This window comes from Vicugna pacos, chromosome 8 (genome assembly GCF_048564905.1).
Source record: "Vicugna pacos chromosome 8, VicPac4, whole genome shotgun sequence".
NCBI lineage: Eukaryota > Metazoa > Chordata > Mammalia > Artiodactyla > Camelidae > Vicugna > Vicugna pacos.
This window is the reverse complement of record NC_132994.1, coordinates 26,086,822-26,113,326: the sequence shown is the minus strand read 5'-3', so window position 1 is coordinate 26,113,326 and position 26,505 is coordinate 26,086,822. Positions and strand designations below refer to the sequence as shown.

General features: G+C 38.2%; 1 long non-coding RNA gene across 1 annotated transcript; it reads right to left on the bottom strand.

Annotated features, from left to right (window-relative positions):
- Positions 1 to 9,444: 9,444 nt before the first annotated feature.
- LOC140697674 (uncharacterized) lies at positions 9,445 to 26,183 on the bottom strand. Its single transcript, XR_012074877.1, has 4 exons — positions 26,099 to 26,183; positions 22,308 to 22,411; positions 18,581 to 18,679; positions 9,445 to 9,611 (listed from the first exon to the last, which is right to left on the bottom strand). It is a non-coding gene; the product is annotated as an uncharacterized lncRNA (long non-coding RNA).
- Between the last annotated feature and the right edge of the window lie 322 nt (positions 26,184 to 26,505).

Here is a 26,505-nt window from a genome sequence, read left to right as displayed (position 1 = left end):
CCTAACTGATGTGCATGCATATTCTTAAGTATGAAAGAGTTCTCAAAGTTGAGGAACTTTTGTCTTAGAACATGGACTCTGAGGAAGACATTCCTATAGTCTAATTCCAGTTCAGTTTACTAGCTCATTGTTCTTGATAAAGTAGTTTAACTTTTGTAAACTTCCTTTTCTCAGTCTATAAAGTGAGGTTAAAAAATGAGCTATTCAGACCACAGGAATGCAGAAAGGAATCAGATCAAGCACACGTGCTTACCTGGATTTAGTAAGCAACATCTATAATTCTGATTGCATCTTGTCCTGTGAATCAGTTTAAACTCAGCACCCTTTGCATTATCTCTTTCCCTCTCAAGAGGAGGACTTGTTTAAACTCATAGACATAACTCTTAAATCAGAACTGACTCCCAAACTGTGTCATAAAGCCACTGGCCACATATCTTGTTCGATATAGTGCATTATCTACTCTCAATGTAGGTCTTTGTTATTATTACCTAAACAGTGTAGTCACTCTTAAATCCTGATTAAATTTTCTGGAGACCTCTGAAGGTGTTAGGAATAGAAAAACCCGATCAGAAAAATGAGAACCAAAACAAGCAAGAGTAGTTACCTGCAGAATAAAGAATAAGCAATCCTAACCCAGTTTTGCTATATTTATCTCAATATCACTTACTGTGTGGTCCTAAACCAGTTCTCACATTCACATGAGCAGCCAGAAATCTTCCACTAGGCCTAATAAAATAAAAGGGAAAATTGCAGGGGAAAGATACATCAAGACAGCAATCTATTGGTTTCGATAGATCAAATGCCTGCCGATACTGTTTATGGGAAGTAAGTGTCATCCCCCCCCCACCAAACTTCGCTATTTTCTAAAAATGAATCCGCTTTGAGATGTGATTTTTTTCTCTCCCAAGTTAGACCAGTTGGATTCCATCGATCATAATTGTGACGGATAGCAAGTGATTTGTTTCATTACATTGTTAATGGCTGTAGTGGGAACATTTGAGCTATTACATGAAAAGCTGTGGTTGTGTCGTTGCGAAGCTTCCAAGGATAGAATTTTCTCTTCACTCTTTGTTTCTGCAATAGGCTCTCTTGCCCCTAATGGGAATGCACACTGAGTTTTAAATCCTTTTCCGCTTGGCTTGAGGGAGTTTGCTTTTTTTTCCTTTCTGTGTGTCATTGAAAAGTCCAGTATTCAGGCACTTTCCAGCCAGCCAGGACATAAAAATGGCACAAGCAACATAAATTCTGGAACTGATTAAAAAAAAATTACCATTCCTGACAGACAAAAGTGGAAATGAAGACATACAAAAAGGAACACATGCATCTGAAAAGAGGAATAAAATTCTTAGGAACCTATTGCTTGGCCAAATATCAACCCCTCTCCGTGTGGCTCTCTCTTATAAATCAGTGAAAAGCCGAGCAGAGCTGGCCCTGTAGAAGATAAAATGCATAAGATCAAGAACAGCATTTGTCTGATAGATTCACAAAGCGGGTGGGCTGGTTTATGGCTTTCATGACAAGCATAATCTTAAACAAATTTCAACCTTAACTTAAAGATATTTTAATGTATCCATTTGACTCACACACTCAAGCTCACATTGAATTTTAAAGAAAACTCCTCAGAGCTCAGTTTTTAAAATACATCAAAGAAGATTTTATATATTTTTAAATTAATCCAGATGTCATCAAGTTAATTCTTAATTAGCCCCCTGTCTACCCTTCAATCAGTGACAGTGGTGGTTACTGTTGGGAACAAGAGACACCTCTGGGTCATTTTAAAGGTGATTTTAATATTCTCAGCAGCCTTCGTCCCTAAGGGTAAAACCCTATGCAATGCGGGCATTGAAACCCTAGACCTTTTGAATACAGGACAATTGCAATGACTTCCCCAGTAGTTAAAAATTTTAAACTCACCTGCAAACAAATCCAAAATTTGCTTGCAAATATTTACCAGAAACTCTACAATGAGAATCATTTATTTGAATCACCTTGAATTTAATAATGCTTCCCCTAGAGTTTAAAGTTCTTTCTATAGACTATGTAATCTATGTTAACACCATCCTTGCGAAGTTGGGAGGAGAGCTGGTCTGCTTTGTCCCTACTTCAGAAATGAGGAGAGAGAAAACCAAGTTGGTGACCAACTCAAAGCTAGGCAATATCAGAACAAGAGCCCGCACTTTCAGCCTGTTCCCTGCCTGTAGACTGCCCGCTGCCCTGGTGGGCGCCTCTCCTCCCTTTGAGAACATACATATTCATGTGTTTGAAGTCAGCCATGGATATTGACATGGATGACAATGAGTTGAAAAGAGAGGGGCAGCTAACAGAATGATTAAGACAACTGAAAGAAAATCAGAAATTTAATAATTGAAATGTCTTCTATCTTCAGAGAAAGAGAGAGAGAGTAGATGAACCAGCTAAGATGCAAATAAAACAAGAAAACAAAATACATGTAAAATGAAAAATGCAATTGGTTTTGTATCTTCAAATGCTTAACTTACAGGATGGGAGAACACACAATTTAGCTTGTTTGGGTTTAGTCCTCCTAATATATTCTACAGAGTAATTTATTTTCAGAAGAAGCCTCACTGCAGTGCTCCTATTATGATAATGGGAATTTATGCACATGAGTATTTGTGATCACATCACAGAGCAGTTTTGGGAAGAACTAAGAAGGGTGGGAGAAATTAACATTTTAAAAATAAGGATGAAGGTTTTAAAAAAAACTCTCTAAATTTTCAGTCTTTCACTGGGTCTGTCTACGCACACACACACACACACACACACACAGTTCCTCGGCGAATTGTCTTATTTGGGCTAAGTGCTTCTCTAGCGAAGAACAAAACTTGTGAGTGAAAAGCGGCATAATGCACAGAACGCTTGCATGGATTTGTTGATGAGAAGGTGGCTGCCCCTGAGATTGGAAAACACAGCTCCAGCAGCCCCAGACCTCTCTGACCATATTCACTTTGCTTACTCAGGAGCAGACAATGACAGGCAGGGACATAGGGGGAGGGGATGAATCAAAGTCCCTTTTACCCTGTGTCTCTCTGCTAGAACTGCTGTCAGCCTGGTGAACTGACATGAAGTAGGGGATCAATCCAGCAGACACAGGATGAAAATGTAAACAGGGATAAGCTCTCTGTGTGCGCACCCTCTTTCTCTCTCTCTCTCCCATCTCCTTCTATCTTTTTACACAAATTCCAGGCATTTGAGAAGGTAGGTGTTTTTTCCTGTCATGAGCGAGGCAACCACACTCAACACTCAAAGTCACTTAACAGTAGGATCGTCTTTAGAGCACAGCCACGCAGCTGTCTGTGAATCCTGTATGGCGACTTCGAGATTGTGTTACAGAGTGTGCCAATATCAGTGTGCGTGTTAGATCACTCCAAATACGAACGCCCGTGGGGAAAATTGTGGCAAAGTCGCAGCTTGGGCACACTAATGAAAATAAAGCTTATCGAAGTAGGTGAACTCATAGGTCCGTGTTCCAAAATTTATGGGCACAGGTCAGCTGTCACCGGGTAGGCTAAGGCAGACATAATATTCCAGCCATTTCTCTAGCGGAAGGAACGTTAGCCTATTCTCTCCCTTAATTGATATTCTGCAACTGAATCAAGCTCTGCTGATTGCTGACCAGCTCACACGTTCCCCATATGTCTCCAGATTGCTAAACTCAGAAATGTGAGACTGCATCACTGAGTTAGCTTGAGGACAGCCAACCTCAGCAGTGGTTGCTAGACTATTTGTTCCTGCAAAGAGCAGACAGATAAAAATCAACAGTTTGAAAACCTGTATATTTTCACAATTTTCTATGAATTTGAAATGTGACGATATGAAAGTTATTGTCTCAAATTTAAGGCATGACTCAAGGCTTAAGCTAATTTCACTGGATAAACATCATTAAGCAGTTTAAATTTGCCAGAATAGGTGAAATATACGATGGAAGAATTTTATTTTTTCCTTCTGTTTGTCCTTTGGTATCCATCCCAGTTCTTATTTGCTAATGAACAGCAGAAACAAAATTATGGATATAGTTAGTAAAGATTAACCTCAGGTTAGAAAAGCTTGTATATTTTAAGTATCAACTGTGTATTAAAAATTGAGTTGTTAAAAATGAAAAGCAGAATGTAGAATTTCCTCTGTCATCTCAGAGTCAAGAGCTAAACTGCAACTTCTTCAGCCACTTCAACCATTGTAACTCAAAGACATGTTCATATCTACATTTTGTTTTATTTTTGGAAAAACTATCAAATACAATGCCAAAGACCCCCAAATGCATGTTGCTATTTTAAGAAAATATCAAGGTATATTCCCATGTGCAAGGTGCTGAGTTCTTCTAAGTATATTAATCATCCCAACAACCTTATAAAGCAGGGACAGTTTTCATTCTCATTTTACAGATGAAAACCCAGAGGTTTATAAAGAGGTCAGTGTCTTGTTCATTGTCCCACAGCCCATCTGTGGATTTGAACCCAGGCAGTCTTACATCCTGGAGCTCAAGTCTTAACTTTCTGCTATATTGATCCCTCAGTAATATTAAATAAATTCTTATCATGGAATCCGGTGATATGTTTCATGCACCTTCAACACTAAGAATATTTATTAAAATAGGAGAATGGGTACCATGTTTTAAACATAAATCCATCAAAACAGATTGTGTCTGAGATTGCTGTTATGACAGATTGAAAAGTAACATATATACAAATACATTTAGTCAATTTAATAAAAGGGACATACTTTTTTACTAACCTACCTTTTACTATGTAAAAGGGGAGAATATTCTAGGTTATTCAGAGTAATTAGGGGTCTCATATGTGTTTACATGGTTAGCAAGTGTAAATTATGGTGACCGGCTAAGGACTTGCAAACAGCTGAGATATGATGATGGATCATGGTGTGACTTCCTATGAGATTCTAGATTTTTGCTGGGAATATTTAAAAAGTAAAGGATGTGGCTTTCCCATTGGGATTATACTTAATCAGTTTGCTTTCTGCTCTCAGAGACAGAATTCTCTAGTTTCACTCACCTAGAGAAAACCATACTATGCTTAGTATTTGCGGTAGTGAAGAAAATCACCACTTTCCTCATGGGAAGCATTTGGTGAAAACTGCATGTAATTTCTCAGCAAAATCTGATTCGTTAATGTAACTTTCAAAAGGAAAACCAAACAACAGAACAAAAGAGATCCTATATAATTTAATAATCTCAGTACCTAGCCATGTACAACAGTAGCCTCCCTTTCTCATTAAAATCAAAGAGAAAGAGCTCTTAGTTTGAAGATGTTACCATAAAACAAAATAAATTGTTCTAAAATATTTTGGAGGAATTATGGGGAAATTTTTCAGGAGATACAAAGCCTTTCCTTTAACGTATTGTCTTGCGCTGTTTTTGAAATCATCCCTTCCCTCCATGATGATATAGGGGCCATGAGCCTTGGTCACTTGTTTCATACGGTAGCATTTGAACAGAGCTATCACTTACTGCATGTTTGCTCTGTGTCTCAAGAAAATAAAGCCTCGAAATGAGTAATGCTTTATTACCGCCGGAGTCTACTGAAAAGCAAATAATATTCCCAGGACTAGAATGAAATCTTACTGAGTGTTGGTGAAGGAAAGGAAAAGAAAATGTAGAGGGGGAAAAAAAAAGATTTCCAGAATTTTATTAGGCAGACAGCTGAAACAGAGTCAAAGGAAATGATTTGAAAGTGTTGCTTGAAATAAAGTTTTCCTTTTCTGCTCATCAATTAAATAATTAGTACACAATTCTTCCCTTTCTAGCAATGCTGAAGTAAGGGATACAAATTCTTGACTTACTACTAAAGGCAGCATCCAACTTATGAATGGATTATGTTACCAAAATGCATTTGTTAGATGGTCATGTGGGACCCACATGCCCTTTCCCGTAGAATCAATGTTATAAATCACCGTTTGGTTTTAAGGCTGGTCCACATAAGCACACTGAAAGTGCACTGCTGCTCCTCAGCTATCCTACTGTATGTATTAGCCTGACGTCTGAGGTCTGAGCTGGAGGTAATTTACTTTGAACTAGAGGAGGGAGGAGGAGACTTTTTCCTTTTCCTGGGCACATGGCAACTTGAGGATATGGTGACCGTATCTTGTGAATGAAAAACTGTGGCGCATGACCCACCAAAGGAATTTGTTTCTTATGACAATAAAAGAATTGAAAAATAAAAACATTTTCTCCCAAAATATTCTACTGATATAAGGAGATGCTGTTTGGAATCAGTACCGCCCCAGAAAACCCAGTAGCTGCAGATGCTCTACACTAGTAATACTGGAGGAGAGAAAGTTGATGAGTTTTGCTTTGTTTGGTCTGGTCTGGTTTGAAAGCGCAGCTTGATGCAGGAAGCCCAGGAGGCTGTTGTAACTGACCAGCAGGGAGATGACGGGGTCTGAAATTAAGCCAAGCCAGAGGGACCAGAGAGCAGAAGACCAATTTAAGACAGGTATGAAGGTGGAAATATCAACACTCCATCTTTTTGGTGTGAAAGCCAGGGAAGAGACAAGTCGTTTGGGGGAGCTGAATGGGTGTACAGACTGGCGGTGATGTTGGATCAAAATCCTCATGGTGAAGGAAAATGAACCAATTAGCAGGGAAGATGAGCACCCAAGGGCAGTTCTGTCATCCATTCTTGTATTACACAGCTCCCTTCTCTTCTCTACTTTGGACTTAACAGATTCTCTAAAAAGCACTGAGATTTTGGCATTTGATCTTCACAACTATCCCAGGAGAGAGGAATTGTCCCTGTATTATAAAGGTGACAACAGAGAATCAGACAGGTTAAGTGACTTGCTCCAGATAATGGTTAAATGGCGTTGAACTTATATGGGGGAGCTCTCTCTGACCAGTACTCTTTCATTACCTAGTCTTGCTACCTTGTGAGTCCACAACTTCTCCTTCAATTCAATTTGATTCAATTATCACCTAAATTCAGAAAAAGCTGGATGGTTCCCTACAATACAACATGGCAGATAATGTCCTGGATTCTAGGAGGAGAGAGAACAAAGACCTAGGCTCCACCCGGCGGAGGTCTCACTAATGACGTCGGCTTACAGGGATTTGAGAGCAAGGAGACCTGTCCTGAGAAAGAACCACCTAAACAAGGAGAGAAGTACATAAGCTTGATTCTGGGGGACGAGCTGAGCAGTATTTCCAGTAGAATCATCCACAAAACCTTGCTGTGCCACTAAGGGTGGGGAAACTGAAACTATCAGTAAAACGTCTATCAAACCCCGAGATGCAGGCAGTGCTGCTTCAGCCGTGCTTGGCTCCTGTGGTGGTGAAGAGAATGCAGACACTGAAACCTAACAGACCTGGGCCTGAATTTCCGCTTAGGTGATTATTAGCAGCGTGACTGTAGGCCAGTCATTTAACCTCATGTGAAGTGGGTATAATGCTGTAAGAACTAGATGAGGTCTATGGAAATAAAAAAACCAACCTAGTGTCTAGTACATTGTGGATACTCAATACATTTTAGCTATTATTAGTATATTTAGTATTATTAGATATGGCTCACCCCCCATTTGCATGGCAAATGGGACAATTTAACCATGTTAAGGACCCCAGTTTATCAGAGGTGTGGGGCCCAAAGGGAGATAGCAGATACAGCAGAAACAATGCCTTTTAAGTGGACTAATTCTCCGGGGGTTGGAGTAGGGTGCTGGCAGCGCTTAGGTGAGCTGAGATAGTTAGTAGTTGCAGCAGAATCCAGAGGAAACCACAGACCTCAGCAAAAGTTAATGGTGATGATGCCTAAAGAATAGAGTCAGAGTCAGAGTCAGGCAGAGGAGAGAGGAGGGGAAAGGGGAGAAGTCACATGGTAACTCATTCATGACTACCTTTGCAAATTCACTCAACTACTCCTTCAGTCCCTCAAAGGACATCCATCAAACACCAGCTCTGTGCTAAGTACTGCCTACTGCAGGGATGAGGTGCTAAATAAGGTAACCAGGAGCCCTGTCCTCAGAGTCCACAATCTAATGGAGGTGAGAGAGACAAAAAGCAAGTAAACCAGAAATAGTCAAGATAAGAGAAATCAGAGAGAGGATGGCTAAAACACAGAGTCTCCGCATTGGAATGTGTGGGAAGAAAACACTGAAATTCTCTGAACATGCTATTTGTGCTTAGAAAATCCTAATGTTTAATTAATAGTCTCCTAACAGAGTGCTGCTGCTCCTGAGTCTGGTATGCACAGTAGATGATGCCCTGCACCCTGAGGGAAGGGTGGGTGTGCGCGGTGGGTGGGGGGCATTGTTCTCTCTGTCTCTGTCTCTGTCTCTCTCTCTCTCTCTCTCTCGCACTACTTGTTGGTCTTCTCTGGGGTCTGAGACTTGGACCCCTTATACGGCATTCTTTTCAGCCACACTGATATAATAAACATGACAACCTAAACATATACAACAAGAAACTGGCCAATATGTTTTATATTATCAGAAAAGTTTGAAACATGTATATACAAGCACAATGAACCTCACTCTGAGTGTAAATTTTGTATGGTTCCTATAGGCATAGGTGGCACCTATGCAATGAAATGAAAGTAATAAGATAAACACTTTAAAATCACACTTTGGAGTTGCTGTATTAAAAATACTAAATAAGATTTTCAAAAATAATGAAGCATTGTTAATCACATATTCTCAGCTAAAAATTAAAATTAATATTATTTTGGGGAGAAGCAAAATTTTATCTGCTTAGTAAAATAAGTATCTTTAAGATATAAACTCTTATATCATATAACAAATAATATATTTAAAACATGGTCCAGAAACGTGATGTCTTAATAAAACTGTATTGTTAATTTCATGAGCTAAATTTCACCTATCCTTCATCTAAATCAGCCACCAATACAGTAGTCATTTTGGTTATTCTTGGACCATTTAATAAACCATATTTTGCCTTATTAGCAACATGGAAAGAGATGAAATTCATTACCTTTTGGACACATAGACCACACTAACGATCCACTTTCTTCTGACACACATTTACCCCAGGAACAATTGGTGATTCAGCGGTCAGAGCACAGAGACGGTCCCTGTGTGGTGCTCCTTGGCCGTACAGGCCATCGTTAGAACTTTGCCCATGAGCTCACCAGCCCAGGCACGAGCAGCACTTTACACCCACGGGAGACACAGGATCATTCAAAACGAGGGCTGGAACCGAGCCAGTCTGCCAGCAGAGGGGCGCTGCCGCTCAGCACAGCCCAGCCCTCCCGGGCTGTAGATTTCAGGAGAATGACAGTCAGATTCCTAAGCTGCTGCTGTACAGTGGACCGGAGAGAAGCAAAGGCAGGCAAAGGAAAAGAAAACAGAAACACTCCAAGTTTTCTTAGCTGCCCAACGTCCAACCACCTGGCAGGCTGGGGACCGTAAGGGCTCAGTGCAGTTTGGTGTGCCGCAGTCCACAAATCTAAGGGATCCAGAAAGTAAAGGGCCATGTTTCCACGTGGGAGGTATTCATTGCACATTGGTTTCTTCCTCCACTCTTACAAGTGGAGGGCAATCGTGGTCAGAAATGTCATCTTCAAATACCGAGGGCAGTGACAAGCTGGGAATTCGTTTTGGGAGCACTTTTCTCACATGTGAGATCTGGCCTAACAAACAGAAGTAAATTCATCACTTTATAGCATCCATGATCTTTATGTTAAATAATTTTGTGGGAAAGAAGATTTTTAATGAGAGTAACAACTCATGTTCAGAAAATATATTTATAATTTGCTAAAGAAAGGGTAGGAGGCTTTTGGTTCAAAATGTAAACAGTAGCACATATCAAAGAATGGATAAAAATACCGAGATTATAGTCTTTGTGTAACTTAAAAATTTCTCTCTTGGCATATTTAAACGCTAGTCTTGAGGTTTGTATTTCATGTGAAATTTCTTCAGTCATCTTGAGGGGCTGTTACACACCTTCCAATCTTCCTGTAATTAAGGCAGTAGTTTTGTTGTCATCTTGTCACAACTCATGAGAAAAACTGTGAAAACTCAAGAGCACATCCCGCAGGAAGCCAGGCTTAGACAGCTCTATGTAATCTTGCTTTGCAACTTGAGGCACTTCGTTGCGCTAGTGAATAGTCAGCTACTCCTTTCCCACTAACTACTCTTTCCCCACGAAAGGTTCTCTTTTCTTTTTTTTCTTTAAAGTTTCTAAGAGGCATCTTGTTCTACTTGCTTCCAGAATATTCTGGGAACTCAGGTGTCAATAATCTGGCAACAAATTCAATTTAATTTTTCTAGAATTCACTAAAATTAAGACCTTACTTTCTGGTCTTAATGGAATTCTAAATAATATATTATAAACAGAGCTCATTTGGATGAATTTGTAACTATCCCATAATGTTGGCAATCATGCACTGAGAAATTCTTTTGTAATATTTGATAATGTTTTTTGGTAAAAAAAGAAACAGATTCTGTCACATGGAGAAAGATAATATGGAATTTAAAACAATATATTACAAACCTGTATCTTTATTATTTGAAGAGCCTTAGGCAGAGTCACCTGCACATTAAAAAATATTTTCTTTGCTTATATTATTTTGAAATATTGAAAGCATGCTGTAAATATCTAGAGGTTAAATAATGACCAATAATTTCATTACTAAACCAAAATGTCCTTCAAGGAGAGTTCCAAAGACCTGAATTTATTTGGTTATTATAACTTAGAACAGAGATCTATTATCTACATCACAGTGAACACAGCTGGAAAACAAAATTATAATTGGAGATGTTGTCGGTAGCGAGTGACATTAAATTCCCAAATATAAGAAATCTCACAACGACTTAAATATAAAATTGGGCATGATTGGCAAGAGCACCATGGATTAAAAAGACCTAAGAACTAACAATGACCTGCAATGCCTCTAGGTACTGATTATTGTTCCACAGAATGACTTTCCCTAAAGCCAACATTGTTAAGCCTTCAAAACTATGATTTTGCCTACTTTTGAACTCTACACTTTAATCAACTGACAAGAGCATAAAAGAGAAAAATGGAAACAACGGAAATGCTAGAAAATGGGTGGCAAAGGGAGTGCAAAATGGCTGGGGTTACTTATCCTGTATAAGAGGAGGAGGGTGAGAATAATGTTGAGAACACGTAGTGATTTCGTGTGTATATGGGAGGGTGTATATTAAGTGACTGTCATCGGTACCAAATCTGGAATGTAACATAATTGTTTTAAAATAATCTGTAAAGTTTTTCCCCTTAGGAAAAAACTTTTTGATTAAAAAAAAAATGCCCTGGGACCTCTGAGTAAGTTAAGGGGAACAAAGGAGACCATATAATTTATTGTTCATGTAATGTATGCAAAGTTAAGTTCTTCACTTAAAATGGTTAGGTGAGATTCTTGGAAGAAATGGGGCATCTGATAAACTTTATGTTTTTTCCAGGACTTTTGTCTTTGTGACAACTGTAGCCAGAGTCTAAATTTTCTTCATTTTACTCATTCCAATCCAGCTTTTTGAGATCTGTAGGTCCATGTGCCTTTAACAAGTAAAAACAAGAAATACTACAATGCCTGCAGAGGCACCTGATTCAGGTTCAGTGTAATTACCTTCCTGCTTCTCTTGCCTCTTCCTGCCAGCCTTTACTCCTGACCTCCTTGCGAGGTAATGCATCTATCATTTAACTTTCCGTTCTTTCTCAGCTCAGAACAATCAGTGGTAATCCAACACTAACAGCAAACATCATGCTGTAAAGAACAAGGCTTTCTTCCTTTTTATCTTCTATTTTATTCTCTTTTTAAAATAATTTCTAAATGAAGAAGGACAAATTCTTCCATTTCTGTTACTTGTACTTTTTTTTTTTTTTTTTTTTTTTTTTTTTTTACTATTATGTCTGCTTTCAGGTTTCTCAATGGAATATCTGATGCTGTTCCTTCCAGAGCCTGGAAGAATCAACTTCTGCCTAAAATAATTTTTCCTGTAACATTCATTCCTGCCTGGAGATGTGACAGATTTATTTGGAACTTTGGTGACAGAGAAGCTGAGACAAGCACTTACAGAACTGAGATTCTTGAGAATCTGGAGGTTAAGATCTTCAAGAAAGAATCTTAACCTTATAGGAGGCAGAAATTTTTATATTTGAGATTAGAGTTGATGAAAATGCATTTTAACAATTAATGTTATGCAAACCATTGCTAATTTCATATATATGCACATAGCATCAAGGGCTCCACAGAGTGACTGCTGCTGCTAATTGTGACTTCTTCCAAGAATTTTTGACTTTTATTTAAGCTTCATTTGATGCTGGGGAATATTCTCCATCTTTTGAAGAAGTTATGCTTCCTAAGTGATCTCATATATTAAACTGGTCATAGACTCATTCTGATCTTTAGAATAACCTGAAGATTCGGAAATACATTCATGAAGTTAACAGAAAATTCAAAATATGTCCATGGATTTATTTACTTTTTTCTTTCTTACCAATAAAGTACAACATAGAAATAAAGTCATGGTTTAAAATGAATTTTATTTATTTTTAAAAGCCACATTCCCTTTCAGGTTAATTTTTCCTTCAATTGAGTTTTATTTCATATTTCCTTATTCTTATGGTTTTGGTTGTCATAATTTTATCATTATTGTCCTCCAACTCAAAATGGTACCTATTTTTACTCTATATACAGTTAATATTCATTTTGTTTAAAGATAAATTATCAACTTCACGTTTTCAAATTCTACTCTTAAATATTTTCATGAAATAGTTCTAAAGGCAAAAAAAACCTGTAAAGGTCAAACTACTGAATCATTTTACTGCCTTTGTACACTTTCCACTTCAAAGGTTTTTCTATTTAATGCTAAGGTAAAATCATATCTTGATTTTCCCCCCAAATAATTTTCTGTAGTCTATATAATAAATAAAATTAAAAATTTTAATTTACATAATGCTGAAGAGAAAACTGTCATCAGATTTGCTTATTAGTTTGCTTTTATTTAGATTCAGCTTTCAAGATGTAAGAAGCATTTTCTCTGTTCCTCCTACATGAATATTTGTGAATTGGCTGCCACCAAGTAGCAGGTTGTATTATAATGTATCATATTCATACCTTTAAGGCTTCTTTCATCATTAAAGGAGTCACTATCTTTAATTTTTGTGAGGGGCTTTAATTATTGGTGCTTATTTCATATTTTGATTAATTTTGGTTTTTAATTTCCACTACCTGTCATGGCATGTTTTGTCATGATCTTTCAGTTGGGTGCCATTTTAATTATTATTCAGGGATTCATTTTCTCATTTATTATTACCTCAGTCCTTTTAGCTGCTTTGAAAGGGCTAATATCAACTTTCAAGGGTAAAGTGTGAAGAACAGATTGCCTTCACACATTGATAATTTTGAGGATTACAAACAAGTTTAAAAATATGATTTCCATTAGTGCATTTAATAAAATTTGCTACAATTTAAGTAGTATAATCCTTGAAATTTGCATTAGCAAAGTCTTAAGAAACCATATGGTGTACATCAGTAGGTACTAATGATATCTACAACTAATTTTAATTTACAGAAAGCATTTTAAGTGAGAGTAATGAAAAAAATTACCGAAGCTCTTTTCTTGTAGTATAGCATCATTTGGTCATGAAGTGGTGTTAACCTTTGGTCTTGGGTGGAGAAACTATGTTTTATAAATTAAAAAAAATACTAGTAATTATATATGGAAGTATCTTGGCAGAATAAAAATAATCAGGATTTTAGTTTTAAAAGAATTGGACTTGACTCCCTACTCTGACCATTATTGGAGAAGTTGTATAAACTGCCTGTGTTTTAGTTTACATATCACTAAAATGGGGACACTTAACTCTAGCAAGGTTGGGGGTCCTCTTTAGGAAAAGGAATTGTAATTTACATATAAGAGAAACTAGAATTACTGAATGACTTAAACATGCTGTTCTATTATTTTTATACTACATATACTGACTTATTAATTAACATACTCTCTCAGGCCATCTCAGGCTGTTGAGAATTACTGGTGGTAAATTTGCATGCATTTCCTTTGGAATTGACAGGCTTTTTTCAAAACAAAATGAGTCAAGTAGATTAAGAAGTGATTCAGTATGCTGGGATGCCCTTGACATGAGGTTCTCCACATAGCACGACTGTAAGATTTTAACCTAAAAATACAGGAATTTGATAAATTCCATTTTATGTTATTCCCATCAAAAGAACAAGAAAAACAAAAATGCATGTTGGGCTTATAATTATATTTGCTGCATTTCTGAGCATGTTCCTGATATGATATAATTTCCATTTTGACTAGGGATCAGTGAGACATGTGCCTTCCACTAATACTTTCACAGTTTTGATGACTGGAAGAGGTTTCCACAGAGTAGATTCTCTGCCTGTGCATCTCCAATCTAGTTTGTCCTCTATTGTATACATCCTTCTGCTTCCGGAGCCACAGGACTTGGTCACATCATGACCGGAACTCCAGATCAGCTGCTCTGTTTGACCACTCTGGGTGAGTTGGCACAGTGGGGATGAAGAATGTTCCCAGAAGCCATTCCTAGTCCTGGATGGTTAGCAGTAATTTAACTCCTCACACAAGTAATTGCTAACCATGTCAATGTATCCTGTAAAGTCAAAACTAAGGTATTTCCAGCTCACCCTCCTCTTAGCCAGAGCTTAAAAATGCTGATAGTCGTTCCAGTGCAATCCAACTTAAAGAAAAGCGCTCTGGAGATGGAGGCGGTGGGGAAAGAGACAGTGAATCAAACTGATTGTGGTCAAAATATCTTACATAGGAAATCTGCAAAAATATACTACTGATGGAGCCCACAGTCAGATCCCTCTCAGGGCCTTGGAAGAGCAAGGACTAGAAGCTTAAGCTTTATTAGGTTTATGTTAAATATGCCTTTGACCCCTACCTACTGTGAAAGAGGAGAAGCCTCAGGAAGTTCAAAGGTACAAATTGCTCCAAGAAGGAATAGAGTTGAGAAATGTTTAGAAGGTAAATTTAGAAGGACTTGGTGAGGGTCTGTAAGGAAAGGAAGGAAAGAAGGGAGGAAGGAAGAAGTGAATTTTATGACCTTTAGGGCTCTGAGTTGGAAACGTCATAAGGAGCAGTATGTTTTGACATGAATAGGGTAGACTGAGGAGGAGCTGATGAAAGAAGTTTTGAATCACATGTTGAAAATGTGGAACTATCTCTGCCACAGCCACGTAGAGATTTCTCCTAATATTTGTATTCAATTCTGAAACTCAGAGAAGACCATAGGGCTAGAGACTTGTGTTTGGAAGATTTAAGTATATGAATTGCAGTTAAAACCAAGAGCATGAATGAGACACCCCTCCCCTGCCCTCACTGCCCCCCCCATCACTATGGATGATGTGTAGAGCAATCGATCACAGTGGGGGCCCAAGAACTGTGGTTTTTAAAATGGGAGCAGAGGAAAGGATTTGGAACTGTGAGAAAGGTAAGAGGAAAAACTGGAATGAGCTATGCCATGGAACGAATTCCCGCGAATAAACAGTTTCTAAAAAGAAAAAGGACTCAAAAGTGACAATCAAAGATAGAAATGTCTGAGTTAAACGGGGAGATTAAAAGCAGAGGCCATGTAAACCACACAGAGAGGAAAGCTGGCTGAGTGAGGGAGTGAGAAAAGCTGGGGTACCTGTTAAAAAGAAACACTGGGCTGATGAGATTCCCTCCCCCCCTTTTTTTTAAGTTAAGGGGAAAACCTGAGCATGTTTGCAGAGTACAGGAGCAATGTCAGTAAACAAGGAGAGCTCTGAAATTCAGGAGTAACAGAAATAGTTCCTAAGAAGCTTTTCCTAGCACTCCCTCCTCTGAATTCCTGCTTACCTTCTACCTGCAGCGCGGATTGACTGTCCTGCCTACGCGTCCTTGAAGCTCTTTACATACACATTAGACAATTACCTAGTTGTCAGTACTTCTGAGAATCTGGGGCCCCGTTTAGTTTGTCTTTAAATTCCTCTTGCTTACAGTCAAGTTTACTGAAAGAATGTCTCTACCTAGGAAGAGAGGGAAAGACACAGGATAGAGAGCAGAAAACAGGATCTGTCAAACAAGGGGACTCTTCATAATATCTTGAAATTTCAGCGAAATGATGAAGATAGGCTTAAATCTCAAGTTGAGTTTACAGAGTTCAGACTGTGATCTTACCTATGACGTTTGCAGAGCCAGATCAATCTCACCTCTAGGGTATCTGACTTTAATATTTTTTAGACTCTTCCCTGATGGCTCCTTTTTTGTGCTCTTTATTTCAGAGGCACATTCCTAGCTGTACGGAGCATGTAGAGAGAATATATAACAAGTAGTAGTGGCGAATGAGACCATCAAATAAAGACGTTCTGAAACACTGAAACCTATGAGTATCTGAACTATTTTAAAACTCCAGATCAATTTGTACGGGGAACAACAACAACAACAAAACTGTTTCACAATCAAGAGCTACTTGCTTTATTTCAAGCAGCTGTTTCTTAGACTAAAGCTGTTAGTCACAAATTAGACCAGGTGAGAAACTGGGGGTGACAGTCCGCTCGTCATCAATACTTTAACCCCCGCAAAAGAGAGAAGAAATAAATGCATGCCCGTTGATTGCAAATCAATAGAGTTATCTTCATTTGCAAAGGACGGCACATTAGAACATGTTGATTTAGTTTTCCTTATTTCTGTTGAATAAACACACAGGTCGCTAATCATCAGCTACTAAATATATTTTCCAAAGGTGAACAAAAGAAGTGGGTAATTTGATGCTTCTTAATTAAGCTCACAACACAGAATATTTTTTATACTCTTAAAAGCATTTGTTTATGAAAGCTAAATGAGTATAGATTTCTGATAGAAAGATCCCCATCCCCCAAACACACCAACAGCTGGGAGTCATTCTGGCTAGTAAATTATATGCTGTCCTCTACATTGCCTTGTAAATGACCTCAACCCTGACCTTGACACAGCAGTATTTCTAAGAGAGAATAATAATTTATTCTCCATGTTAGATGAACTAAGCCCATGGTGATTCTCAGCTATAATTCTCTACTATTTACTGAAAAACTGGTCCTATAGATTCAGATAAATTATAGGTGGAGAAAGAGTGAGAGAGAGAGAAATAGGAGACATATAGATGGATTTAAAAATGCAAGCACAGATGTATAGAAGGAGGGTGGCCAGGAGGCAGGGAGGGATAAATAGCTATCTGAGTGGTCATCTAAGCAGTGTGGCTTCAGCTATATGGAAAATTTTTAACTTCATACACATTAATTTAGTGTTTCTACACCCTTTATCAAACTTCAAAACCTGTTTTCCACATATAGGGTGATAGCTCTAGATGTAGGTAGAGACATAACCTTTGAGGATTTTGTAAGGTCATAACAATCATTTACATTCACAGAATTTCTGTATCTAAGATTAACACACCTGCAATGAGAAGGGCACAGTTGTTACACTGACCCATAACCATTTCCCATATATCCCAGCCCACATTAGCCCATTTTAAAGCTTTGTTTATGTGTATGTAAACCCCGACATTAATGTTTTGTATTCTGAAAATTTCACCCGCACAGCGCCAGTCACTTAATTGCACTAATTATTATTCACACATTAGCGCCTATTAGTCAGCATGGGTTTCTTTCCATTTTTTTAAAAATGTTTTAGCCAGCATTCAGATTGCACTTACTTGGCAGAAATGACTTGTTATAGTGGTTTTCAAAATCTGGCAGTAAGCCTAAGGAGAGACCTCTTTCGCTGTTTGAATTTCCTGTTCCAGTCATCATCACAGATCTAAAGAGACAATCTTTTACACTCATTGAAACTTTATGGGGAAATGGTGAAGAGGAACTTCAGAAGGTCCCCAAATTCTATCGCCGAAGTAATGGAGAATATTCTTCTAGCACACTGGGGTTCAATTATATTGTGTTTGATATGTAATTACTGGTGGGAAATTCATCCTTTATAAACTGTTATAGATTTTTTGTTTTCAGTCAGTGTTATTTCATAGAAATCTTAGAAAGGAAACAGTTAAGCATACTCAGGGGCATGATCTGCCTAAATTCGACCCCAGTTTAACATATATTCAGATAGAACATTGAATTTGTCTATAATGAAAGATTGAGATTACTGTAAGTTAAGAATTTGGACACACATAGTAATAATGAAGTTGAAGTTAATTTTAAATATTATATATAGCTTGCTGAGGATACTAACTTAAGAACTGGCATTGACAGACAGGCTATTGCATTAATTACTATTTCCTGAACAATAATAGAGGACAATCTATTTGTTTTCCCCTAAACCCTATTAATTAAAAAAATTTCCTTTGGTCATTTAAAACTCTCATTTTATGGACTGAATTCCCAGAAGGAAACCACAGATTTGTAGACCACAGTCTACAAAGCAGTAAAACAAACCATCACATTCTCCCATATGCTCAGCTTGGTTGACAAGCTCGATTAACACTACGTCTTGCAGAACCTCAGAGTTTGAGGGAACTCTAAAGAAAGTGCCAGTAGAGAAGGAGAGGTGGAAGATTCATGAGTGTCTTAGTCCACTCAGGCAGCTATAACAAAGTACCATAGCATGGGTGGCTTATAGACAACAGAAGTTGGTTGCTTACAGTTCTGGAGGCTGGAAGTCTGAGTCCAGGGTGCCCGTGTGGCTGGATTCTGGTGAGAGCCCTCTTCTGAGCTGCAGAATTCCTCCTCCTCCGTGTATCCTCATATGATGGAGAAAGGACAAGAGAGCTCTTCAGCGTTCCTTTTATGAGAGTCCAGTCCCGCTTATGAGTGCTCTGCCCTCACGAACTAATTACCCCCCAAAAGGTCCACTTTCATCTCTCTGACATTGGGGGTCAGGGTTTTGACTGAACTTCGGGGAGACACAAACATTCAGTCCATTGCACGGAAGAGGAGGAAGCCGTTCTCTGACACCCTTTCCCCTCAGTTCCTTACCATGAACTGGAAGTCAAAGGCCATCTGTAAGTCTCTGCTGGCTGGTCAAGCTGACTTTGGGTTTCGATCCTTAGCTCATGGTTCCTGGGTTAACTCCATTTAAAATAAAAATTTAAGTTCATCTCTTCAAAATACACTATGGCTTCTGGAACCCTTGTTCCAAGGCAAACAGTTCAAAAGTATCCCAAAAGGATTAAAATGGAAATCTCTGGGCTCTCTGGAAGCCGGAGAGAAGAGTGTGGTGCAAAGGCTTCAGGGAACCCAGACAGTAGCTGTCATAGGACTGTCAGTATAATGCAGGGGAAGTGAACTAAAAGAGTTAGCGGGTAAAAGCCAAATCAAAGGCAAGGCCCAGTTAGTCCCCGTAGACAAAGGAACCAGTAAATGGGAACATGAAAGAAAGAACTGGGAGTCACTTGGATTTGTTGACATTAAATAAAAACAAGGTGACAACACAGAGAGGATTAAGGTCAAGCCAGAGCCTCTGCAAGGACTGTTGATTCAAGAAGTTAGGAGAACCAAGGAGCAGCTGAAATGCCCTTCTGATGTGGTAACCAGGGGCTATACCTGATCTTAAAGGATTCTGTAGACAAAGAAAGGCACTGGGAAAGAGTGAGAGGTTAGCAAGGGCACCACACAAAGCTCTTTCTGTTACCTCACACCTGGGTGAGAATTCTTCTGGCTCTCTACCTCCATGGCACTTGACCTGTCCTCTCTGAGGACCTGTGGTCATCCACACACTTGTTTCCCCTTGTCTCTCCTTACACGTTAAGCCCTAGAGGTCCAGACTATGCATTAACTCTGCAGTTCCTAGTGCACTGTTTTATAAAGTTTAAGTCCAAATGAAACTATTGATATGAACGAGATATAAATGGACCAAATGATAAATATGTCCACCTCTCTGGGCTGTGTTTCATTTCACACGGTATTTGTTAGACTTGTCTTCGGCTGTTTAATTCAGTTGCTTGGGGTGTGATGAAAATGATGCTGAGGTCACAAGTTCAGTCCTTGTGTGAGCAGCTTGCTGAGCTCTATTTTATGGCTACTGAGTCCACTGACCAGCTGTCTTAAAAATGCATGACACTGGCCATCAGAGGATGAGAAAAGATATGGGGGATCATAGGAACCTCATCACCTCGGATAACAATATAGCTCAGAGTGCTTGACTCATAATAATCGGTCTTCGCACATAGGGCCCTGCTGTTTCCTTCAGGAATACTGCTTAAAATATTACCATACTATCCTTTCAGAAGTCCAGGAAGGCACGAGCCACAAATAGAATTAGGCAGCACAGTGGAAAGAGTAGGAAAGCCATCAGAGAGACTGAGGCTCGAATATCATCAACGACACTTATGGCTAATACAGTCCCTCGGACAAGTATTTAGTCTTTCTGAGCCCTAATTTCACTATCCATAAAAACTTACTTTATAGGACTGTTGTGAAAATTAGAGGAGATAATGTTTATGTCACAAGTAAATGCTTAGTAAGTGTTGGCTGTTAGAATTTAGAATTGCAAGTAGCCTGGGAGAGGACGGCTGGCTACATTTGAGAATAGCAGGGATGTAAGAATCAAAGTTATCGAGGCTGTCAAGGATCTCAGTGAGATACCCAAGCCTGAGTTTTACAGATAAGAAACTGAAGAAGAATCTCAGGTTAAAGTGCCTTGCTTGGTAGTCACAAACGGGCAGAGCTGAGACTTGAACCTCCATTTCTGTGTCCAGCATCACTTCTTCATGCTCACAGTACGAGGCAGTCTGAATTCCAATGAGGAATGGGACATTTAGAAGACTTCAGTAAGTTCTCTAGTGAGCGCAAAAAACACTATAACTTGGTTCCTTAACTTAAGCAATGCTTATCCCATGCCCAACACTGTCCCAGGAATTGGGATGCTTGAGATTTATCAAGATAAACATAAAACGGGCCCTACCCATATGAGGACAAAACTCCAGAGAAAGATCACCAAGTGAACAAATGCATACAATTCAGGGCAGCAAAAGCCCGAGGAAGGCTGTGCACTGAAAGAAGTCCTGGAACTTCCCAGGGAGAGGGACTGAGCTTCTGCCTCCGTCCGAGCAGCTGCATTATGCTCTGCCAGTGCTATCAGTTCTCCCTTCCCCTCGTACATGTGCCCATAGAAACGACTGTCAAAGAATATGTTAAGAAAAGCTCACTCATCTTTTTACTACGTATGGTTGCTCTATGACCATTTGGTAGTAGGATGTGGACTTGAGTTTCAAACAGAAGATGAAAAATCTTAAGTTTACTTATGTGGTTTTTTGACATCCTGAGTTGCTTGGTAATAACAGAAATTCTATTTTTTTCACTGTTTATATTAGTCTCACCCTTGAAAGGAGTGGGGGCACTTACAGCCATCTTTGGTCACTGTGTATGCCCTGCCTGCTCTTGGGGCTTATTCTCATGCAGTCCCTAGTAATAGGAAACCTTCATTCAGGAAAAGACTGCCAGAATCATTGTTCCACTCCTTTTGTTTGGAGGAAACAGTGCTCAGGTAATATTTCACTTGGTTGAAGAGTAACTCTGCTACATATAAAAATAGATCTACATAGTAAACAATTTTATGGTTACTAGGGAAAAGGGGTGGGAAGGGATAAATTTGGGAGTCTGAGATTTACAAATATAAGCCACTATATATAAAAATAGATTTAAAAAATTAGTTTCTGCTGTATAGCACAGGGAACTATGTCCAATACCTTTAATGAAAAAATATGAAAACAAATATATGTTTGTGTATGTATGCCTTGGACATTGTGCTGTACACAAGAAATTGACACACTGTAATTGATGGTACTTCAATAAAAAAAAATGGATCTTGTCGAATATTTCCTTAGTATCATCTTCTGTGTGCTACTTTCGGTGATCTTAGGCCATGCTCTTTGTTGACTGGCTTTGATTCATGGGTGTGCTCTTTGTTCAACGGAATTATCTCTTGATCAAAAATTAATACTGACAAAAATAATTTGATGGATGGTCTAGTGCTGTTAAAATTCAAAAGAAGCAAGAATTTGTATTGTATTTTGAGATTACAGTGAATTAATCTAATTTGAAAAAAGGATAAATTTTCAATTAAAAAATTAATTAAATAGGGCCCCTAAAGTTCAATAGAAGTAAAACAAGATGATACTGCTAAAAAGAGTCTTATTTGGTTTTTAGAAAAAGAACAAGGAGTGGGAAGAAAATATTATTTTTCTTGAGACAACAAAAAGATCTATTTTGTCAAATGTCAAAAATAACCTCTCCTGCCAAAAAACCACAAAAAACAAAACAAAACAAAAAAACCCCACCATCTTCAATTTCTTTAACCAAACTGAGCAGGTATCATGGTTTTGCAGCTTTACATGAGGTTAACGTAAAGGCTGTGTTCATTTCACTTACTGTATAACTAGGATTTGAGTCCAAATCCCGGAGTGCATATGACAGGGATTTTCTTAAGGCAACTACCTGCTCTTCTCAAAATGGTCTTCTTATTTCTTGTGTTTCTAAAATCAGAAAAGTGAGTATAAACAAACAATAGGTGACCTTTGTGAGTAAAACATCTGAGCATAGAAAGATTAATCGACCTCCATCAGCCAGTCATTAAATCAAATAGGAGCTTTTCTTGTACTTTTAAACCTCCGATTTACAGTCAGGCAAATTGTGTAAAAAGGCTGGTAATACAGTGACGCCCAATGCCACTGGGCTTTAGAAAGCTGACAGTTCCTGTAAAATAGTCATTAAACAACCTCTAGAAGAGACTCATCAGCAGATGCCCCCAGGTGAAGGAGAGAGAAAGCTGAGAGAATGAAGGAGAATCTAACATCTTAGCATGACTGAATTAAACAGAGCATATTATGCTGATTTTCAGAGTCAGCCCAGTAATTTAATTTTCAGAGCAGTTCCTTTGATTGCAGCAACCATTTTATGAAACATTAATAAAACTTTGTGTGTGTGTGTGTGTGTATGTAACACACATCTCTTTTCCATTTCATTAAGAAAAAGGAGTCAACATAGTCAAATTAGTTCTGTAAATGCCAAAAATAAAAAGATTTTTGTTGTTATTTTTGAAAAGCAAAGGAGCAGAAGAATACAGCTCCCACTGTGTTATTCTGCAGTGAGCACAGAACAGGGAGCAGGAAATAAAGTACATAAAGTTATTACATGTTAGGCCGTGGGATTTTACATGAAGACTCTGAGCTAAATCACTACTGTAATGTGTAATCCAAATGTGATTTTGTACCTCCTGTATAATGATGTCTGTTGTACATCCAAATTAATTGTTGTGGAATAGATATTGCCTTGTATCCTAAGTGTATATCAAAGACATCTAAGATAATAGATATGCTTGGATCAAGATACCCAGTGAAGAGTTGTTTTTAATGATTTTTGTTTTACATTTTGAGTAACAGAATATTCACAAATATGAATGTTTTAAAGAAGGAAGGACCTTTAATAATTAATATAGATCTGCCTCACTTTACAGAATATGTATGTTCCTGAAATGTGCATCATAAAACTATTTTCTTTGCAAGTTAACTTATATTTTCTCATTTATTTCCCTCATAAAACTGAAGATCCATTCTCACTGAAGTAATTTTTGGCTCAAAGACAATGATCACATTTAAGAATGAATCAACCCTTTTAAATCAGTGGTAAATTTTATATTCAAATCTAGTAATTATCCTTAGTCTGAGCTTTTGGGTTATAACTCTCTCTTTTCTTCCATGACACAGACCTTATTTTAACCTTCTGGTGAGATACCTGGCATTCCCCACTCCTCTGTATTTTTTTTTTTAAAGAAATAAGCCTATATCAATGATAAATAAACAAATCAGAATATGCCTTTAAAGCACCATATAAATAAAAATAAAACTTTTGTACATGAATAGTAAAAAATGTAGTTACACTGCTAGTCACAGCAAGGACATGAGAAAAGTCACAGAGGGGCAGCTCTGGAGGACATTGGGGTCCCAGAGACCTAGGGTCACTGTGGATGTTGCAGGTGACTCACCAAAGGCTTAGCTAGGTCATCTGGTCTCTCAGGGATTTGGTTTCCTCATCCTTAAAATGAAGAGGCCACATAAAGGGTGAAATGTTTTTTTCTGTCATTATAGCTTTGGGATTCCAATAAGGGTGTTCTCTCTACATAGGCCCAGGTAATACTTTCTCTGATATTTTACATGCTTATTAATAATGATATCTTTGTTGATCTTGGCAGTCCTTCCTCACAGTAAGATAGGTACCACTAAAAAGACCATGGCCACATACCCAAGAAAGCCGTTTCCCAAATGGTGTTTGTTTAATGATTATTCCTATATTTTATTTCCAATTTTTGATGCTTATGGGTTTTCCCAGTTCTTCTATTAAATTATAAATTTGTAATTACTTCTGGTCCTGAATTCACAACTTGGACCTTGATATTTGTTTGTATAGTTGAGACTCAAAATAATATCTAGTTAGCAAGCATAGGATTCAAAGTCTCTTGGGTATTACTACTGTATATAAAAGCTTGAAAGGAGTCTCAGAATTTGTTTCATCTCATTGCATCAAACACGTCAATTAACTCTTTAAGTTCTATATTCTTATAAAATGAATAACCTGTTGGGAAAACCATTAAGATTCACATTTAAGCCCACACCTTAGGCACTTGTTAATCACCAACTGTAAAATACCCATAAGATTAAGCACCACGCATTCATGGAAGGAAGGAAATGAAAATCAGTTGTTTAACAGACTTTCATCTGGGAGAGATTCTATTAAGAGCCTCTTTCCTATATGCCAAGATATGAATGCTTGAGTGTAATTCAATTTTGTACAAAAGAAAATTCCATTCAAATCTAAAGATAGAATATTTCTATTCCAAGTTACTTTCCACTGAATTACTGAGAAGAATTGAACGATAGCAATCCCAAATCCTAAATGTATGAAACAAGTCTTCAAATAGTTGAAAAATAACATTTGCAAATTCTTGGGCCATCGCTGACAGCAGAATAAGGCGACTATTCATCGGGTTAAGGTTAATTCCATGGTGTGTAGGAGGGATACAGTCAACTTGAATATTGGTAGCAAACCTTCTGGGTGCGTGTGGCCATTTTCCTGTGATTCCTTTAAAAGGGAAGCACAGTGTGGAACCCCAGATGCCAGCCCTAAGTTACACAATCTACTGGGCTACCCTTTTTTCAAAAGTTTAATTTCCATTGTTAGTCCCATGAAGAACAGCCCTGCCCTCTCTATTTCCTTGCAGAGCTGCTTTTGATGGAAAACTTTGTGGATGTTTGTGATATTGCTCAGAGCCCATTGGCAGATGAGCATCTCTTGCTGTGGCCTCCATCATTATTTGCCTGTCTTGTCTATTAACGAGCACTATCATCCCATCGTGGGATGACAGCTGCAACACGTACTCAGGCGCAATAAACAGCTAAATGAGGCGCACAGCAATTTCACTTGTCACCAGCGCCCTCGGCACGACTGGCTGCACAGCTTGATGCATAAATTCATGAGGCTGTTGCATATGATGGAGTATGCTTGGCTGAAAGAGGTGATGGATAGCAGGGCAGCTAAAAATGGCCATCACCTTGACTCTGTCAGGACATTTTTTAAAACTACCCCATCAGCTTTCTTGTATTCAATGCACTATCATAGCACAGAAGACTCTCAGGTACTGATCTGATACTTTTCTTCAATAAAGACTTTTGGGGAGTTTTCCTTAAAAAGAGGTACCATGAACTGAGGTGGGTTTCTCTTATTCATCACTAGCTCTGATGCTGCTAGATTAACTTAGGTTTAAGAGAAGAATTTTCTACAGAAAAGTCTCAAAAATCAATTTAAGTCTCAATAATGGGGAGGGAGGAACAATGTGAGGTTTTAAAAACATTTCTGAATCAGACAGTAGAGCAGCGGATTGGCTAACGAGATATGAGGAATTTGAAAATAAACATAAGAATATTCAAACACATAAATCCAGGGATAGAACTTACATACAACTCATTATGACACTGAATTAAATTCCAGGGCACATCATTACATCAGTGTTGGCAATGCATTTTCTAATTGGTACACAAAACACAAGTAAGGATTAATACTTTATAGAAGTGCCTTCATCAAAGAAGCACTGCAGTGGGGACTTTAAAAATAACCAATGATACAGTGCATTCATTTCACTAAAAATATCTCTTTAACCTCTTACTTACTCTGAATTTAAGCCAGACTTAACCACCATAGGCAGGGCCTGGGGTGTCCCACTGAAATGGGCTATGTATCCTCCATCTATGTTAGTGGAAGTCATCTAAGGAAGACAAATATAAAGGCAACAAAATCAATGAGGCAGTTTCCTGCAAAGCTTTATGCATTAATCTCTATCACACAGAGATATATACACACACCAGTGTAAGAGAAGGAAGTCACTTGTTCTCTAATAAAAGAGAAAACCCTTGATAATAAGCAATTAATAAAGTTGTCACGATTAGTTATGCAACTATGAATCAACACGCACAGTAAAAATGACCACTTTCTATAGACATAAAATATCTATGATTCAATCACAGTGAAAATAGTCATTAATATGGGTGGTTACGAATGATTCTTATAGCTACTTTCC